Below are 21,043 nucleotides of genomic sequence, written 5' to 3'. Positions count from 1 at the left end.
CAAATCTCTCTGATTCCAAAGCTCTTCCTTCATTTGTTGAAAATAAGTGAAGGAAGCCTACTTTGCTTCCTCATCAGGAATCTTGTGAGGGGGGCGGGGGGGGGGGGCGGCGGATAACCAAAGAGTGATTGCAACATGTTTTGCAAAGTAAAATATGTCAGGGAAGAACTGATAGTATCAACAAGCTCCATAGGAATTGTGTAGATGATGAACTTTAAGACTCACTAAACTAGTTTTTCTGTTGTGTAATTCCTTTTCTCGTCACTCTCCTAAATATGCAATGTCATCTCTTATGTACTGTAACCTGTTCAGTGATAGCTAGTTCTAATTTTATTGCTACTTGTGTAAATTATGTTTAAAATTAAAGTTAGTAATTTTTAATGAAGAGAACATTTTCTATGACTAAGTAAAATATCAAAAGAGCATGTAACCTGACAAACACTACTTTAGCCAGGTGGTCAAGGTGATTATCAACAGTGATAAATCATGGGATTAAATTGGCACTTTATGTCTGTGGTCTTGCTTTCAAAGATTGTAACTTCCATCCAATTGAGAAAAAAATTAGAAAGATCTCATTAGAGGGACATTTTACAAGATACCTAATATAGATATAGCTAAAACCGAAAGTACTCCTCAAACCTGTCAAGGTCATCAAAAACCAAGAAAGTCTAAAAAATTGTCACTGTCAATAGAGGCTTAAGGAGAAATGATTAAATGTAATATGATATCCTGGATGATATCCTGGAACAGAAAAAAGGACACTGGGTAAAACTAAAAAAATCTGAGTACAGAGTTTAATTAAAAACAATATATTGATATCGGTTCATTAATTGTGACAAATATACCATACTAAGGTAAGATGTTAATGACAGAGGAAACTAGTTGTGGGTTATATGGGATTCTCCATACTATCCTCATAATTTTTCTATAACTCTAAAACTGTTCTAGAAAATAAAGTTTATTAGAAAAATAGCTAAAATGAAAGATTATGTAAATAGAATTTTGCTTTGAATAAATTCCTTAAAATATATATTCTCCTCCCATTCTCATGGTTTTGTTATTTTGTTAAATTTTTTCTAATATTTTAGAATATTCTAAATAAATAAATATTTATTTTTAGGAGAGCGCAAGTGGAGGAGGGGCAGAGAGAGGGGGCAGAGGACCCAAACTGGGCTCTGCTCTGACAGGCTGACATCAGTGAGCCTGATGTGGGGCTCAAACTCATGAACCACCAGATCATGACCTGAGCCGAAGTCGAATGCTCAACTGACTAAGCCAACCAGGTGCCCCTCATGGTTATTTTTTTTTTAATTGCAAGCACACAGGAAAAATAGCATTTTTTAAGTTCACAGTAAATGTGTTTATCATGGAAGTGTAAAAAATTACTTTTCCCTTGCTATCATGAACAGAGATTAAGAAACTCAGGGCTATTTTTCTTTAGCTTATCATTGATTAATTATGATCTTTAAAAAGTCATTTTTCCATTTGTAAAATAGATAAAATTCTACTTTATGGGAGGCTTATATAGTTTAGTGAAATGAAATAAATAGTGCCTAAAAGAGAATTACTTTAGGGCTAAAGTTATAATATCAGAGCTTTTTAAAAATAATCAATGATCCATTTCACCCACTGACCAGAATATTTGACTTTCCTATCAATGAATATGACTATAATGATTTTATTCCTTTGTTGAATTTTCTTCACACAAATCAGATGCACTTAAACTTGGGTTAAATACCAAAACATGCTGACACAAGTTGAGGACAGAATTGCATAGACAGTCCACACCCTGGCTCCTGCTCAGTTTTTAAAATCCAAGACACAGTATAACCCAGCAAGTCACTGTTTCATGAATCAGCCCCTCGATGTGAGGGGGAAAGTCCTTGGCAACCTGACTGTGCTGTTCTAAGGTAAGAGAAGTGATTGCCTAGGGAGAAGACATCAAGGCCACCACATGTACAGACTTGCTCTGCCCAGGATATGGGGAATTTTGCTTTGCTTGGAATCAGCCCCAGAATTCAGAAGTAAGCTAACTATAGCTTGCTTCTCTAATATCCTAAAAATTCATGCTTTTCATAAGACCCTATGTGCTGGTTTTCATATCTGTGCTTGCTTTGCTCTGCTCACCATCCCTGAGCCCTTGGAGTTGACACACCATTGCTTGATCTAGTCAGGTAATGTGAACTGGAGTGAGGCAATCAGCCATTCAATTCAGTCACAGGTGTGAGTGTAGAAACAACCTCACATGTAATCAAAGGAAGTCACAAGACAGCAAAGGCAACTGCAGGTTTTGAAAGGAGACATGATTAGGTCTATACCAGAATCTAGGTAGCTAGAGTGGGGTATGGTCACCACTTCTGTGGTGTCTGTTGTTGTTATGGTTTATGCTATCATTGCTTAATTCAAGAGAATCTCACCTGGTGGGACCAACAGGAGATAGACAGGCTACTCTTCTGTGGGATCCAGTCTCTGACCTAAGGTTATTTCCAACTGCTCCTTTTATTCCCTCAAGTAGGCCCATTGAACTCATGTAATTAGACTTATGACTCATGGTAGTTACTAACAAGAATTTTATGGAACATAAATTCACCACATGACTTTAAAGTTGTAAGACTGAATTTCATAGCCTGCATTTCTTTTCTCTTTATTGCTGTGCCTACTGCATCTATCCCTAGAGATTCCTCTTTTTTCTCATCTCCAAGACTGGCTGTGAGTGGATCATGTACTCTCTAGTACTTAGTTGTTAACAGTATGGACATGCACACCATTTCTGCTTTAGAAGTTTAGACCAAAGTACTATAGGAATGCTGACACCAGAAAAGGAAAGAATGTAGTAAGCATGGGGGAAGTTGTAAAACCAAAACCAAAACAAAAACAAAACAATAAATTATATAAAAGTCTTCCAGTCATAATCCCTAGTCTGAAGTTGTGGGATAACACCCATTGGTATTCAGTTCTTGTTCATAAGGGTGAAGTTTGAGAGAAATAAACTTATATTTCCTATCTAGGGGTAATGTTTATTTTTCAGAAACTTTCAAATAAATGTTACCAAATGTAGTGGGCATTTTCACAGGAATGGGTATTTAAGGAATTACCACCTCCTTAAACATACTGAGATACTTACATCCCTATCCAAAATTCTTTGAATGCTAAGGAGTTATTCAGTCAATATACTCAAAAAGAAGAACTTGACTTCAAATTTTACTTCTATCATTTGACTCATGAGGGTAACTAACCAGAATTTTATTGAATATATATGTGATTCTGAAACAAATGCAGAAGGCTCTGTGGCTTGGTTTCTAATTTCATTATCATCTCTCTACTCAGCAATGTTGCTTGGACTCAATGCTAGTCTAGGGTTTTTTTCCTCATTTAGATCCAGAGCTTCATCTGACAGAGTTTAGGCTTATGTTCGATAAAGTCACTAGAAAACTTTATTAATTTATAACACTAAGAACATTAATTTTTTTTCTCTAGATACTGACCTCAGAAATGAACCAAGGACAGACACAGGCCTAATGACTATGGAGGTAGGGAATAAAGCAAAGAGAACGTTTTTTAAGCTGAAACAGCTTGAGGAAACTTCCCCTTACAATTATGGCACTACAGACTTATATCTGCCCAGGAGCCTAAATATTCCTGTCACTAGTCTGGGGGCCCTTAGTTTAGAGACATGCCCACAAATTCTTACTTTATAATTCCCATCTTTCTGGATGCCATATGTACCCACACTTTCTGTATCTTCACCCTCAATGCAACCCTCTTACAACCTTTGAACAATGTCTTCTACGTTCCATTTAGCTGACTTCTTATGGGAAAAAAGTACCTATGTATATTAATTGCTGTCAGTCCCACAGTAGGGCTTGCCTTTTTTTCTCTCTTTTTTTAAAAAAAATGTTCTAGCATTCATCTTATTTTGGTCTGTTTTGTATATCCAATTATTACAATTGCATACAACAATTAACTCACCACATTTCAAATTTGTAGTTATATCATCAGTTGACTAGGTACCATAAGCACAAACAAGAGCAAAAATGGTATTATAAAATCACAAAGGAGAATCATATAGGATATACATTCCTTTTTTCCTCATCCTATATATGTGAATGGGGGAATTAATATAGGTTGACATAATGGTAGGGATCTTGGCACTTTAATACATAACAGTAAATGAAGGAGTGTAATTGAACAATTGCCAATCTTGTGTTCAGTCATTACTGACTTGAGGTTTTATTTTTAAATGTTTATTCATGTTTGAAGGAGAGAATGTGGTAGGGGAGGAGCAGAGAGAGGGGAACAGAGGATCCAAGGCAGGCTCTGTGCTGACAGCAGTGAGCCTGATGTGGTTCATGAACCATGAGATCATGACCTGAGCCAAAGTCAGCCACTCAAGCCACTGAGCCACCCAGGCGCCCTACTGACTTGAGATTTTAATTCAATGGACATTTGTTTCGTTCTAAATAGGAGTGTTTACAAATCTTTGACAGAATAGCAGAGAAGCACCCAGAGTGGGGAAATCGTATTGTAATTATTATTAATAAACACACTATAATTAATATAGCCTCTGAAGTATTTTTACCTAAATTTTGAAAGGATCCTGTGATTGGGATAACTGGATATGAAAAAGAATAAAATTGGATCCTTATTTCACACCATGTATAAAAATTAACTCAAAATGGATTACTGACCTGAATCTTCATGACCTTGGATTATGCAATTGTTTCTAGACATAACCTAAAAGCACAAGTGATAAAAGGAAAAACAGATAAATTGGATTTCATCAAAAAAAAAATTTAAGTTTATTTATTTGAGAGAGACAGAGACAACGTGAATAGGGGAGGGGCAGAGAGAGATGGAGAGAGGGAGAATCCCAAGCAAGCTCTGCACTACCAGCACAGAGTTCAACGTCGGGCTGGAAATCAAGAAACCATGAGATCATGACCTGAGCCGAAACCAACAGTCAGATGCTTAATGGACTGAGCTGCCCAGGCACCCCAAGCTTAAAAACTTTTTAATTGTAACTATGTGAGATGATATGTCAATTAGCTTAATTGCAGTAATCATTTCACAGTCTATATGTATACCAAATCATCATATTGTACACTTAAATATATACAGTTTAAAATATATAAATTACAAGATTAAAAGCTTTTTGCTTCAATGGACACTGTTGAGAAAGTGAAAAGGCAACCCACAGAATGGGAGAAATTGCAAGTCATATATCCAATAAGGGACTTGTACCCAGAATACATAAAGAATTCTTATACCTCAACAATAAAAAGACAACCCAATTTAAACATGGGCAAAGATTTGGATAGGCATTTCTCCAAAGAAGATATATAAATGTCCAATAGCACTTGAAAAACTAAACATCATTAGTCATACAGCAATGCAAATCAAAACCCTAATGAGACACTACTTCCCACCCATTGGGATGGCTATAATCAAAATGACAGACAATGACAAGTGTTGTCAAGGTTATGGAAAAACTGGAGCCCTCATACATTGCCAATGGTAATGTAAAATGGTACAATGCTTTGGAAATAGTTTGATAGTTCTTCAAAATGTTAAATATAGAGACACTATAGGAGTCAGCAATTCCACTCCTACTGAACTCATTCCCAGTTATATCCCATGAAAAAATGAAAACAAATCCACACAAGTTCATAAATAACCAAAAAGTGGAAACAACCAAAATGTGCATCAACTGATAAATGTATAAACAAAATGTGGTATGCCCATATAATTTTATATTATTTGACCATAAAATGGAATTAAGTATCCATACATGTTATAACATGGATGAACCTTGAAAACCTTATGCTAAGTGAAAGAAGCCAGACACAAAAGACCACATACTATATTTTCAATTTGCATGAAATGTCCATAATAGGCAAATCCATAAAGAAGGTGATTAGTGGTTACCAGGACCTCGGGGAAGGGGTAATGGAGACTGCTAATGGATATTGGGTTTCTTTTTGGAGTGATGGAAACATTTTGGAACTGGATAGCAATGATAGTTGCAAAACTGAATATACCAAAACCCTGGAGTTGCACCCTTTAAAATGGTGAATTTCATGGTTTGTGAGGTAGGTATATGAAATATCCACACTTTAAGGTAAAGAAACAATGGTTCAAAAATGCTGAGGACTTTATTAGACTAATGGTTCTCAAAATGTGGTTTGCCAATCAGCAGCATCAAAATCACCTGGAAGCTTGTTAGCAATGCACATTCTCAGGTTACTCCCCAGGTCAAACGAGTCAGAACTTTCGGAGGAGGAGCTCAGCAATCTGCGTTTTAACAAGCTCTGCAGGTAATTCTGATGACACTCAGGATTGAGAGTCACTGGGTTAGTTATAGCTTTAAAGCCATATTGCTCTCCTGGTCACTAGATGTATAGCCTTTGGCAAGTTTCTTGACCTTTCAGTGCCTCAAATTATTCATCCAGAGAAATCGTTCTTCACAGGGTTATTATGAGGATAAATGTTTAAACACAAGTAACTTGCTTGGAAGAGAGTTTGCCACTCAATGAGCTGAGTACTCAATAAGAATCAGCTTCTGTTATGTAACAGTACTGAGCTGATATAGGAAACAAATGTAGATCCCCTCACTTGGGGAAACTGAGTCACAGATATAAGTTTTCTAGTAGCCACATAAAAAAAGTAAAAAGAAATGATAAACTAATAACATATTTTATTTAACTCAATGTGTTAAAAATATTAGCATTTCAATATGTACTCAACACAAAGTTTTTGGATAGCTTACACTTTCTTTTTGAAACTGAGCCATCAAAATCCAGTGTGTTTTATACTTAGAGCACGTCTCAATCTGAACTAGCCACATTTCAGTTGCTCAGTAGTTACCTGTGGCTGGTGGCTGGTGTACTGGACAACACAGCTCTTACTCAAATGCTATGCTCTTTTCCTTACCTAAAGTTCCTAAAAAAAATTCAGCATGTAGTCTTTGAGGATATTCAAAGAGTGGAATGATGAGGTGGGGACAAGCACAGAGCATCCTTTACTAACATATTCCATCTTAAAAGGTGATGTTGGGTTGCAGATGAGCTTTGAATCCATGTCCTCAATTGCATATTATTACACAGGAATTATCTGGTGAACTGCCTGAGGAGATTTTTTTTTAAGCTTTAATTCACTTTATTTTTCTTACAGCTGAAGTCTGGGTCCTCTGCATGGAGACTCTGGTGTGGATCTTTACAAGATGGTCAGTAAATTCCTCATAAGGAGACTTGGTGAACACAGTCTCTTTCCAGAGGTCAGGGGTAGGTCTTGGAAATGGCATCAAAAGTGGCCTTGGCAAGGTTGCCCAGGCAGTGCAGCCCCTAGCTGAGGTATAGCAGTTGTCCATACCGGCCATCATCAGTAGCTTCTTTGGCACAGGGGCTGAGACAATGCCAGTGCCTCGGGGGGCAAGGATGAGGCACACCAGCAGAGACCCACAGTGGTCATGGGACAGTGTGGGGCTTGCTGATCTTGTTCCCTGAGTAGCCTCCTTGCACAAGGACAATGGAAAAGCTTGGCCACGATGATGGCCCCACAGATGGCAGTGGCTACCTCCTTGGAGCAGTTAACACCCAGACCGATGTGTCCATTGTAATCTCTGATAGCAACAAATGCCCTGAACCTGATCGGCTGGCCAGCATGGGTCTGCTTTTGCACAGGTATAATCTTCAATACCTCATCCTTGAGGGATGCCCCCAGGAAAAAGTCAATGATTGATGGGCAGGGAGAAGACAGAGATTTCCTCCAGGGAATTGATCTTCATGTCCTTGACCAGGTAGCCCAGCTTGGTAATGGGGATCCACTCCTTGTCCTCCTTGAGGAGAATCTTACTGGAATAACATAGTAGACTGCAGGCCTTTGCGTATTGTTTGTTCTTGTTCATTCTTATATCCATAGAATCTAGAAAACTTGCTAGGCACATTGCAGGCACTCAGCACACTTTTTTCAATTAATGAATGAACATTGAGAGTGATTTTCTAACTTAACTTTTAATTTTATTACAATTTTTTTCAAATATCTGAAAACATCTAGTAATTCCTTTCATATTGTCTTTACTTCTCAAAAGCAAAATCCACTTTTTGTCTTCTAAATTGATTTATGCTTTTCCTTATGTTTAAATATTTATCAAGTCCCTAGTAAAGATTAGATTTCAAGAACATGAGCCTGTAACAGAATTGCCAATATTAAGGGTTTATTTTCTGTGACAGAAGACATAGTTCATATATGTGCAAATATCGTACAAAGATCACAAATGCAATTTTGTTTGGATTTTTTTATTGCTGGTCTAAGAATAAATGGAAGCAAATATCCAGAGTTTCAATATTGATGAGTCTTCCTCATTCTCAGTAGCAGTAATTATAGGACATACTTTTACATTAAGGGCCCACATCCCTGGATAATGCTGACATTAGTAAAACTTACAGACTTAAGTAACCTGAAGAAACACTATTGATATATGGGTGGAATGGTTTCCTAGGAAATTTGATACCTGGAATGAATTAGTTTCTTACTGAGTTCCTAGAATCCTAGAAGCAAGATATTGTGGGTGGTTAACTCAGATGGAGTAAAAGACAAGGTCCTGTTAACAACCTAGGCTTCCTTGACTCACTCTATGGTTTTCTTTATGCTCACTCCCCTCCAGCCACACTAGCCTCCTTCCCGTTCCTCAGACACACCAGGTTTGCTCTGACTTTCCTCCTATACTTAATGTTCTTCCCCCCAAATTCACCTGGCTACCTCCTTTCACTTCCAGTCTTGCTCAGATGTCTCTCCTCCATGAGTTCTACCCCAGTTGCATTATTAAATACAGTCACCTGCTGGGATTCCACCCCCTGTCCCTCATCTTTTTACCCCACTTAGCACTCATTACTCCTTATGATACACCATCCTGTGTTGTTTATTGTTCATTGTGCTAGAATGTAAGTTTCACAAGAACAGAGATCTTGTCTGTTTTGTTCACTGATGTACCCTACCCTAGAGTAGTGGTTGGCTTACAGCAGGCACTCCACAAATCTTTGTTGAATGAATAGTTCACTCATAGACCAGATTCTTTAACAGATTTCTTTTCCTTTTCACTTTTTTAGCCTGCTCTAGTATTAAGATCAGCTGGAAGGTTTTGCAAGCCTAACTGTGAAGCTGAACTCTCCCAGCCTTCTAGTTGGGCTTGCTCCCTGAAGGGTCCTGTCTCTGGAATTCATTTCTCTGGGCAGGTTGCCAGGAGCCTGAATTTGTCGTCTTTGGTGTATGATGCAAGATTTAGGGTTTTTGTTTTTCTTTTTGGAGGGGCGTGTTTCAATTTTGGCTAACTTTATTGTTTTGTCTGGAGTTTTATTCTTGTGTTGAGTTTTGTTTCTCTGGGTTGATCAAGCAATTTAGCAACTATTCTTCACAGAGCTATGGAATACTAGAAATTAGAGCTGAAAAAGACCTCATGGTTGATCCAGTCCATCCCCCTTGCCATTGAAGTCTTGCTCTGCACAATACAATGTCCACGGCTTTGTTCAATGAGGTTTTAAATGTCCTCAGAGATTCCTTTGGGCACCCACTCAACTAACCTAATACTCTCAACAACTAACAAAAATTCCTAGTGTATGTCTAAACTCTCCCTTTCTATTTTCATTTTATTTCTATGTGTCCGAGATGTCAAGCCTTTTCCCTTGTGGGATTTTATATCTTTCAAAGAAGTGTGGACTTATATTTCTGCTATATCAGTTCTTTAGCCAACTATGCATGCATTCCTACCTTCATTCTCTTCAATTTTGGTTTTGCTTAGTGAATTCTTTCAAACTCCTTACCTTTTTATTTAGTATGTGTAGTTTTACTAGTCATCCATTGAATGACTGTAACATAATGCTTTTCCTTCTGAAACCTTAAGACAAAGCACTGCCATCTACCATAAGGAATTGCAAATATATTCAATTTGCTGCCATAATCAACCTAGGGTGTTTTTATTTTATTCATCAGACTATTAAACAAGTTCTATGCAATGCTCTTCCCTTGACTTTAAAATTTTGATGATAATTGTGTAATATCAGACATCTCACTTAAGCTCTTTGTACTTTTGTTTTTCCATCTGCAAAAGGAGAGAATATTGGCTTCAGCCTGCTTTGCTGTAATCTTATGAAAATAAAGATGTTACATTAGGGCTAAAGAGAGATCTTTCAGAGATAAAAACCTTTCACTTCCTAGCTTTCAGAATCACATGGAATAAATTATTGTCAATACTATGAAGTTCAAATGGCACTCTTTTTTTCTGGTTTATAGTAATTTATGCTAGATCAATGCAGCTCAAACTAATTGTAGTAAAGGGCAGCTTTCAAAAATTTTCAAATGCCATGGACTGATTTTTTCAAAATACAAAATCACAGGGTTCGATGAAATAGGAAGAGTCAGTTTTTATATTTATCTTTTCCCAAATGGGCAATGGTTCATGGACCCTACTTTTAGTAGCCCTAACCATCATTGTCCTCACTTTCAGATTCGTATACTTTATAAATATTTCTCTTATGAAGATTAACATAGTACTTGCTTTTACCTTTCAGCTTGTTTTCTGCTTCACTTGAAAATCAACTTTTGGGGCGCCTGGGTGGCGCAGTCGGTTAAGCGTCCGACTTCAGCCAGGTCACGATCTCGCGCTCCGTGAGTTCGAGCCCCCGTCGGGCTCTGGGCTGATGGCTCAGAGCCTGGAGCCTGTTTCCGATTCTGTATCTCCCTCTCTCTCTGCCCCTCCCCCATTCATGCTCTGTCTCTCTCTGTCCCAAAAATAAATAAACGTTGAAAAAAAAAAAAAAAAAAAGAAAATCAACTTTTAGAAAAAAGAGCCAATTAATCATTTCCCCAAAATATTTGGTTACATGTTTCCCATTTATTTATCTTCACTTTTTTTGAAGTGTAATAATCCCTAATTTATTTCATAAAATCAAATCTGAATGAAAAATATGTTTATGAAAGAAAAATACATCTCTTGGAGTTTACACCAAGTCAGCATCTTATAGGATAGTCTCTTGGTCACACAATGCCAGTTGCTTCACTGCTCAAACTGTCACTAGTCTCTAGCAATCCTGACCACGGCCAGGGCAACACTGTTGACAGCAGAAAACCACCAGTCCAAGAAGGAAAAAAACAATCTCACTTATTCCACTTTGTCTGGCACTCTGCCATCAACCTGCACTTTTTGGATTTAAGACGCAGATTATATGTCACCAATAACTGGAGTAGCTATTACATAAGCTGGTTATAAGATGCCATGTGCTTTCAACCGGCATCTTTTATAGTTTGGGCATAACAAAAATTTAGTTTTAGCACTCTTTTCTGAAATAGGCTTCTCTTATTTTTAGTGGGTTTTAATTACTTTGAGAGGGAATTAAATAAAAATATACTGAAATATCATTTCTCCAGGGAATTAAAAAAATAAAGTTTATGGGAAAACATGAAATGTAAGGAAATATTAAATATAGTAAACTGCACAAATGTAACATAAGTTACACATTGGGCTTTTTATGATCTAAAAATCTATTCCAAGAAAAAGAAAAAATGAAACTTGAAGACTTATGAGCTTGTTTCAAAAAACACTAAAAATAAGTTCCAGCTGGTGTGAAAACAAGGTAAAGGTATAACATGGTACTAGGAGAAATAATAGCACAGGATGGGTGAGGCACTGGCAGAGGAAAACTTTAAATGCATAACATTTTATACTGCTTTTTAAAGGAATTTTTACAAAAGTAAGAAAGCATATATACACACATCAATAGCAGAGAAAATGTATTGAAACAATATATCAGATATGTTTTCTTTACATAAGAGAAAGCACAAGGCCAATATGGATTAATCACTAATGAATTTAATAAAGTGAACAAATTATTAGCTCCTAAAGCTAGTTATTTTATTTTCTAATGTTTCAATGTGCCAGATGTTTCATAAAAATAGTTTTTATTATTTAAAATGATTTATGAAGCTAGAATGCCCAACTTTTATTTCTGTGTTAAAATTTAAGAGTTAAAAACCGTTAACAAACAGAATTTGCAGTTCAGTTAGCAGTCACTGAATGTGAAAAGAGTTCTTAAAATGCTCCTCTTCAGAGCCATTCTTGTTCCCATAGAAACCAATGTGAGATCCTGGAAAACAAGGTAAGTTCTAAAATAATCACCATTATAAATACCCATTATATAAATGTAAATACAGGCAATTGAAATGATTTAGATGATTTTGAAATTGCATATCATTTCCCAAACCATAATGATTCCTTCAGAGTGGTTCTTGTCTGTCATATAAATACAGCATTTACAAAATTTTTAAAATTCTTATGATTTACTTGTGAGACCATAATCGCCTTTTCAAACAAGACTTCGGCATGCAAATATCGATTTTTGAACATGTATTTTGGTGCAAGATGAGTATTTTGGCTGGGCTTTTCCTTTGGGTAGATTAAGTACTTACCATTATTAGTATTTGGATTTTATATAACCACTTCTTTATTCATTATTAATTGCTCTACAATGAGATCTAGATATTTTGTCATGTTAAAAGAACCAAGAAATCTTCTTTTATTGGGATTGTAATTCTTTCCAAAGTCCAGAACCAATCATTGAGTATAGATAATAATATTAATAAAGATGTGTGAGTTGCTCACAGATATATATCCCTCTAAGAGATAAGCTTCCTAATGTTTAAGGAGCAAGAAAATTTCAGAGGTAAAGTTCCAATAGTAAGAAGCAAGCATTTTAATTTAGTATGGCTGTTGAAGGAGTTCTGGATATGCTACCCCAAAACATGACACTTTGGTATAGTGATTATTTTGAGGTGAAGGCACTTGAAAAACAACAAATGCAGGGAGAAGCTTTCTCTGAACTTCCCTCAGCTTCATAAAAAAAGAGCCTTCAAAAGTAATTCAATTGTCATAAATTCCCTCCCTGGGATTGACTCCTACCATTGGGAGGAGACCAGAAGTCAACACCACAGCCAGACAAACTTTGTCACAAACTATTATATCTCCCATCTATTCTTCTAACTGCCCATTCATTTTCCCTAAAAATAATTTACTGTCCCCCAAGTTGCCTATATTGTCTCCTTCCTCTGTTAAAGATGGCATATAAGTTCTCAAATCTCACCACTTTTTTGAGTTTTCACTTTTTTTCCCTCTGTGATGTCCTAATAAACATAATATTAAAAATTAATAAATTACCATTTCTCCTGTTAATCTACCTGTTGTCAATTCATTTTATAGACTCAGCTATTGAACCTAGTAGAAGAGTGAAAGTCTTTTCTCCCTTACACTGTTAAAGGAGCCACAAGTTATAGACTAGTCATGCAATGTTTTTAGCTGGATCAATGTTCAGAAACTCGGATATTTTCTCTTCCATTTCATCTAACCCTTGCTTCTTAAAACTTAGTGTCCAGAACAGCAATCTGAAAGCTTGTTAAAAATGTAGAATTTCAGGGGCACCTGGGTGGCTCAGTCAGTTAAGCATCCAACTCTTGATTTTGGCTCAGGTCATGATCTCACGGTTTATGAGTTTGAGCCCTGCCTCAGGCTCTGCCCTGACAGTGTGGAGCCTGCTTGGGATTCTCTCTCTCCCTCTCTCTGCTCATGTGCCCTCTCTCTCTCTCTCTCTCTCTCCCTCCCTCTCAAAATAAATACATAAATAAAACTTAAAATAATTGTTTTAAAGATGTAGAATTTCAGGCCCTAGGTAGACTAACTGATTCAAAAGCTGCATTTTAATAAGGTCATCAGTGGTCTGAATGCACATTAAAGTTTAGAAACACAGCTAGTCTCAAATATTTGCTCCAAACAAATTTTTGCTTTATTCCAGTTGGACTGATGGAAGCTACTAGGATATAAACTCTGAGAGGGGAGGGACTGTGTCTGCATGTGGCATCTGTCCATCATGTAGGTTTAGAATAAAATCCATAAACAACGTTAAGTAATTTTGAGAAAAGAGAATGAAAAAATATCCCTTTATTTCACAAATGACATATTTTCAAATTTTATCTTTTTAAAAGGAAATGTTCTTATATTTCATTTTGTTTTTACCCACTCCCCACAAATCAAACCATTAAACATATATCATGTGCAAAAATCAACTCAAAGTAAATGGAATATTGAAATGTAAGACCTGAAGTTGTAAAACTCCTAGGAGAAAACACAGGGAAGAGCTTCAAGACATTAGTCTAGGCACTAATTTCTTGGACATGATACCAAAAGCACAAGCAACAAAAGCAAAAATAAACTAGTGGGACTAAATTAAACTAAAAAATTCTGCACAGGGAAATAAACAATCAACTGAAAAGGCAACTTACAGAATGGGAGAAAATATGTGCAAACTATAATGTAACTAATAAAGGTAATAAAGGGTTAATCTCCAAAATACATATGGAACTCCTACAATTCAATAGCAAACAAACAAACAAACAACCCAATTAAAAAATGGGCAAAGAATTTCAATAGACATTTCTCCAAAGAAAACATACAAATAACTAATAGGTATCTGAAAAGATACTCAACATCCTGAATCATCAAGGAAATGCAAAAAACAAAACAAAACAAAACAAACAAACAAAAAAACCCACAATGAGATATCGCCTCACATCTGTCAGGATGGCTATAATAATAGTAATAATAATAATAATAATAATAATAATAATAACAACAACATATATTGGCAAGGATATGGAGAAACCGTAACCCTTACATACTGTTTTTGGGAACGTAAAATGGTGTAGCCACTATAGAACACAGTATGAAGATTTCCCAAAAATTACAAGTAGAACTACTATATGAACCAGCAATCCCAATTCTGGGAATTTATTCAAAAGAACTGAAATCAGTATCTCAAAATGATATCTGGATTCCCATGTTTACTCTACGGCATTATTCACAACAGCCAATATACAGAAACAACCTAAATTCCCATTGACAGATAAATGGATAGAATATTACTCAGCCTTAAAAAAAGAAAGAAATTCTGACATATTAAACAACATGGATGAACCTGGAGGACATTATAATAATAAAATAAGACACTCACAGAAGGACAAATATTGCCCTTACATGATTCCACTTACATGAGGTATATAAAATAGTCAAACTCGTAAAAACAGAAAATAGAAAGGTGATTTCCAGGGGCTGGGAGGAGAAGGCAATGGGGGAATTGCTGCTAAATGGCTATAAAGTTCAGTTATACAAAATGAGTAAGTTCTAGAGATCCTCTGTATAGCATCATGCCTATAGTTAACAGTAATGTATTATGTGTTCAAAAATGTACGAGGGTAGGGGTACCTGGGTGGCTCTGTTAAGCATTTGACTTTGGCTCAGGTCAGGATCTCACGGTTTGTGGGTTCAAGCCCTATGTCAGGCTCTGTGCTGACAGCTCAAAGCCTGGAACCTGCTTTGGATTCTGTCTCTCGCTCTCTCCCTGCCCCTCCCCCACTCACACTCTGACTCTGTCTCTCTCAAAAATAAATAATAAAAATGTAAAAGGGTAGATATATTAAGTGCTCTTACCACAATTTTTAAAAAAAAATAGATCACAGCAGGGTATAGAGCTAGCTGCACATGTTCAGAGTCTGACTTCATAATTATAGTTCACTTTTCTTAAAGACCTTAAAGATCTGTTTCAGGGGAAAGTGAATAAAATTTAAAAGTCCAGAAAGAATGAAAATGTGAACATGGAGCTATAGATTTATATGAAATAAGAGATGTTCTATAAACTATATCCCAAAGACTTTCTAAATCTCATCCTTTCTACATTTCCCCTGCTTTATTTCCATTGCTGAAAATTACATATGGTTTAGTTTACCCCACCCTTTCAAATTTTCTCCTAACAGAGTTACACTTACATTTACCACAAATTTATGTAAACTCTGTTGATGGTGTTGATAGTTGTCTAAATGTTGTGACCTGGTGTGTAGAGAAGGGTCCTAAAAGTGTGCTTTACAGATTTAATTTCATCTAGGACCTGTCCCTCGGAGACACAGAAAAGCTGAAACAAATAGTTGTGTTCTGGATGTTAGAAAGGGCAGATAAAAAGATAGATAAGACATAGGAAAAGTTCAGTACTTCTTGATGACAAGCATGGATGCTGTTGGAAATAAACTCTTGAGGAGTTTTATGCATTGCTAGAGGGCAGAAATCAGCATTATCATTCTCTTTTCTACTTCAAACTATTACTATTTACTGCCTATTTACCACATGCCTTCTGAGTGTTTTACATGAAATAGTTCATTTAATCCTTGTAACAACCTCACAGGGAAAGTAATTATTCCTCCCATTTCAAATCTAAAAAATTGAGGTCCAAGAGGGAAAGTAATTTTCTAGGGCCCCTCAGCTGGTAAGTAACAGAGTGTGAGTCAGGTACAGTGACTCTAGAACCAAAGCTTTTTACATACCCTGAAAGGATGTCTTACAAACTTGATCTGTAGACGTGCCTCTTCAGTCTTCATGGCTGGCTAATTAGCTGTGACCCCCTGAAGAAAAAATGAAGGTGCATTTGAAATCATTCCTTCCTCCAGCTATCACTCACTTAGCAGTCACTCACCATTTCTTCCTGGATAGAGACAGATACAGAAAGGTCAATCTTGCAGAATCCATTCTGCCTCATTAACTAAATGGTCACTCTATAGCAAACTTAAGGATTCAGGTATTTGTGGTACAACTAAAACTATGTACATCCCAAATGAAACTTAAGGAGGGGGGGAAGATTTGCCAGAGACAAATGGAATCATCTACTAAAAAATCTGCTGCTAGCTTGATTTCTTCTGAAGTTAAATATAATCAACCAATTACAGATACGATATGTAAAGGCATAGTTTTGACTATAAACAATGCTTCTCTCTCACATTGTGGAGGGTTTCCTAGCCATACACAGCTAAGTCAATATTAAGATTTTATTTTCTTCTTCATTCTACCTCTTTGCCTTCTGCACTTCTGTCTACATTTACATCTTTGTTATTTTCCTATATATGTGTATGTTCAGCAGTGTAGAAATGATTCCAGGGGTTCCTGTGTCAACTGTCTGCCTCTCTACACACTGAGATGCTTCTTTTCTTATCCTTTTAAAAGCCCTTAGGAAATACAAATCAAAACCACACTGAGATACCACCTTACACCAGTGAGGGTGGCTAAAATTAACAACTCGGGGAACAACTGATGCTGGCGAGGATGTGGAGAAACAAATGCAAACTGTTGGTGGGAATGCAAAGTGGTGCAGCCACTCTGGAAAACGTGTGGAGGTTCCTCAAAAAATTAAAAATAGAACTACCCTATGACCCAGCAATAGCACTACTAGGAATTTATCCAAAGGATACAGGAGTGTTGATTCATAGGGGCACGTGTACCCCAATGTTTACAGCAGCGCTTTCAACAATAGCCAAATTATGGAAAAAGCCTAAATGTCCACCAACTGATGAATGGATAAAGAAGACGTGGTATATATATACAATGGAATACTACTTGGCAATAAGAATGAAATCATGCATTTGCAGCAATGTGGATGGAACTGGAAGGTATTACGCTGAGTGAAATAAGTCAGAGAAGGACAGCTATCAATAATATGTTTTCACTCATATGTGGATCTTGAGAAACTTAACAGAAGACCATGGGGGAAGAGAAGGAGAAAAAAAAAAAGTTACAAGCAAGGAGGGAGGGAGGCAAACTATAAGAGACTCTTAAACACAGAGAACAAACTAAGGATTAATGGGGGAAGGTGGGAGAGAGGGGAAAATGGGTGATGGGCCTTGAGGAGGGCACTTGGTGGGATGAGCACTGGGTGTTGCATGTAAGCGATGAACTATAGGAATCTACCCCAAAAACCAAGAGCACACTTTACACACTATATGTTAGCCAATTTGACAGTAAATTATATTAAAAAATAAAATAAAAAGCCCTTAGAATACAATAGCTCCGTCACTTCTTACCACTGTGACTTTGGCCATATTACAACCTCTCTGTGCCTCAGTTCCCTCAAGTATTAAATGTATTTCATTTGTACTCACTTAATACACAGAAAAGGCTTGGCACGGTGACTGATACAAAGTAAACACTAAATACATGTTAGCTATTGTTAACTTGTGGAGGAACTGACTTCTTCCTTGGAAGGAAGGGAAGGAAACAGAACCCACATTTAAAGACTTTTATGGTTGGTATAGAGGGTCTGAGATATTTAAAATTGAAGTCCCTTATTTAATAAGAGCTAATATGTATTTATCAATTATCACATGCCAGGTATTGTGCCATGCCCATTATATATATCTATAATGTACATGTATATCTACATAGAGATAGATACAGTCATTTAATCTTTGTTATCTCTTCAAATCACTAAAATATATTTTGGAGAAAATAAGCAATTTGCCTAAACCCCCTATTTAGTAGGAAATGAGCCTAGATTTATATGCTGGTTCATCAAATATGTATTCTTATGCACTTAAGTTAGCAAAGCAATAATGTCTCTTACACTTTAATAGCTATCATTTTCCAGAGTTTTTCCATGTGCCATGACCATTTAAATGAGAAGTAGCTCACTGTGGAATGTGCCACGTGATTAAAATAAGTTTTTTCAGTGGTTCCAACATTCTGGACTTAACAGATCAAAAATTGAAAATTTAACATAAAATTGTTATTTGTAAATTATTCCTTTACATTAAATATATTCAGTTTTAGGGGGGAAATCACTATATTGCTATTGATTTTTTTTCTAAGAATTCATACAAACATCAATTATATATCAAATAAATTAAATAATACACACAGGAGTTAGAATTTGGGACCCCTGACTTCTTGGCCAAATTTTTTTTTTTTAATTTTTTTTTCAACGTTTATTTATTTTTGGGACAGAGAGAGACAGAGCATGAACGGGGGAGGGGCAGAGAGAGAGGGAGACACAGAATCGGAAACAGGCTCCAGGCTCTGAGCCATCAGCCCAGAGCCTGACGCGGGGCTCGAACTCACGGAGCGCGAGATCGTGACCTGGCTGAAGTCGGACGCTTAACCGACTGCGCCACCCAGGCGCCCCCAAATTTTTAATAACATTTACAAAAATTCAGATATACTTCACATACCATAAACTTTATCATTTTGAAGTGTACACTCAGTAGTTTTTAGTACATTCACTATGTTTTTGCAACCATCATCACTATCTAGTTTCAGAATATTTTATTACCCCACAAACCCTATATCTATTAGCAGTTTGTCCCAAATTCCGCCCTTCCCCATCTCCAGGTAGCTGTTAATCTTTGTCTCTATGAATATGTCCTAAGGCAAATCTTTTATCTCTGCACAAAAATGGCAATCTCAGACCTGTGATTTGTTTTTTATTCCTTGCTGCCTAAATCAAACTGCCTGCCCAAAGCTTTACCTTGGTATGTTGTTCCCAGTGGCATATGTAATATATATATGATAGAAGGCATGAGAGTGTGAAATTCTAAGATAGCTCATCAAGGTTAGCAAATGCTGCCATACGTATGGATTTTATTTTATTTCATTTCATTTATTTATTTTTGAGAGAGAGAGAGAGAGAGATGGAGGCAGAGAGAGAGAGAGAGAGAGAGAGAGAGAGAGTGAGCGAGCAGGGGAGGAGCAGAGAGAGAGAGAGAGAGAGAGAGAGAGAATCCCAAGCAGGCTGCATGCTGTCAGCAGAGCCTGACCCAGGGCTCAAAGCCATGAACTGTGAGATCATGACCTGAGCCAGTATCAAGAATCGAATGCTTAACCGGCTGAGCCACCCAGGCGTCCCAGTATGGATTTTAGTAAGAAGAAATATACTACATTCTTTCTACATTTCCACTGTCTACATTTACTTACAGTTTTAGTTTACTTCCAATTTACTTCCAATTTTAGATTTTCCTCATCTTTTCTCTTCTTTCTCTTCTTATGGCATTGATTTATATAATATGTCAAATTACATACACTTTGAACTTGAGGACTGCTGATGTTTTTAGTAATGAATAGAAATCAAAATAGTATTATAATACTCATCTTATTTTTCCTTTAATTTATATCTAATTGTAGGATCCCAAATTCTAGTCCAAATTTGTGCTATATTTAGTTGATCTGTACACCCATACACTCTGTTCATTTCTCAGATAATTTCCTTTTCAGGTAGACATTCAAATGTATTGCTATGTTCCACTGTGATTTATCTGTTTACATGTCTCTGAACTCCTGGAGGGTAAGGACTTTGTCTATACATCTTTGATTTCCAGTATAATGCCTGGTGCATGACATAAACTATTGTTGTTGAATGAAGGAATAGGATTTAAATATACAAACATTGTATCAAAATTTATAACACTCAATTACATGTTATATTACATAATGTCCACCTAGAATATTACATACCCATGTAACAGATCTATATAGTTCACAGCTACATTAAAAAGTTTTTAATATTTGAAAAATTCAAAATGATACATTTTGAACACCATAAAATGCTACATGTATCGAATTTTACATAGTATTATGTTATAATAACCTGTAAACTAGTTATTACACACAGAGAAACACACTGTTAAACACAGTATTCACTGCGTAATTATAAGATGGAGTCACTGAGTAATGTAAAAGTTTGTGGAGATTAAAGTCAGGTAAACAAACCTGTATTTGGATTGTCTAGCACTGCCTTACTGATTTTGCCTATTTCTTTCTGAACCTGAATTTTCTATGACTGGAAATATTTAATATCAAACCGCTTAGGGAATTGGTTTAAGGATGGAGCTAATCCATATTAAGGGCCTGACCTTTAGGCCCTTCAGGAATTTTAGCGGCCACTTTATCCCTCAGACGTGAACTAAGTAAAGGTGTTTAATTTTTTAACACGAGTCTCTCTTCCAGTGAGGAAAACCTACCCGGACGCCAAATTTGTCAATTCAGAGAGTCCAGATAAAACGGTAAATGCTCAAAATAATCCGCCTCTAACCCTGACGGACTGCTAAACCCGCAGGTAGCGCTGGGCGGACTTCCACTATCCCAGCATTCCGCGCGCCGCTCCCGTTACTCTTCTATCCCGTCTCTATGGTAGAGCCGGTC

General features: G+C 36.6%; 1 long non-coding RNA gene and 1 pseudogene across 1 annotated transcript; both read right to left on the bottom strand.

Annotated features, from left to right (window-relative positions):
* Positions 1-6,824: 6,824 nt before the first annotated feature.
* LOC115508927 lies at positions 6,825-7,969 on the bottom strand (annotated as a pseudogene).
* A 3,711-nt stretch (positions 7,970-11,680) lies between these two features.
* LOC115508929 lies at positions 11,681-20,997 on the bottom strand. Its single transcript, XR_003967167.1, has 3 exons — positions 20,863-20,997; positions 16,408-16,485; positions 11,681-12,134 (listed from the first exon to the last, which is right to left on the bottom strand). It is a non-coding gene; the product is annotated as an uncharacterized LOC115508929 (long non-coding RNA).
* Between the last annotated feature and the right edge of the window lie 46 nt (positions 20,998-21,043).

This window comes from Lynx canadensis, chromosome A2, assembly GCF_007474595.2.
Source record: "Lynx canadensis isolate LIC74 chromosome A2, mLynCan4.pri.v2, whole genome shotgun sequence".
Lineage (NCBI taxonomy): Eukaryota > Metazoa > Chordata > Mammalia > Carnivora > Felidae > Lynx > Lynx canadensis.
Note: the sequence above shows the minus strand (reverse complement) of the source record. Positions and strands in the feature narration are given on the sequence as shown.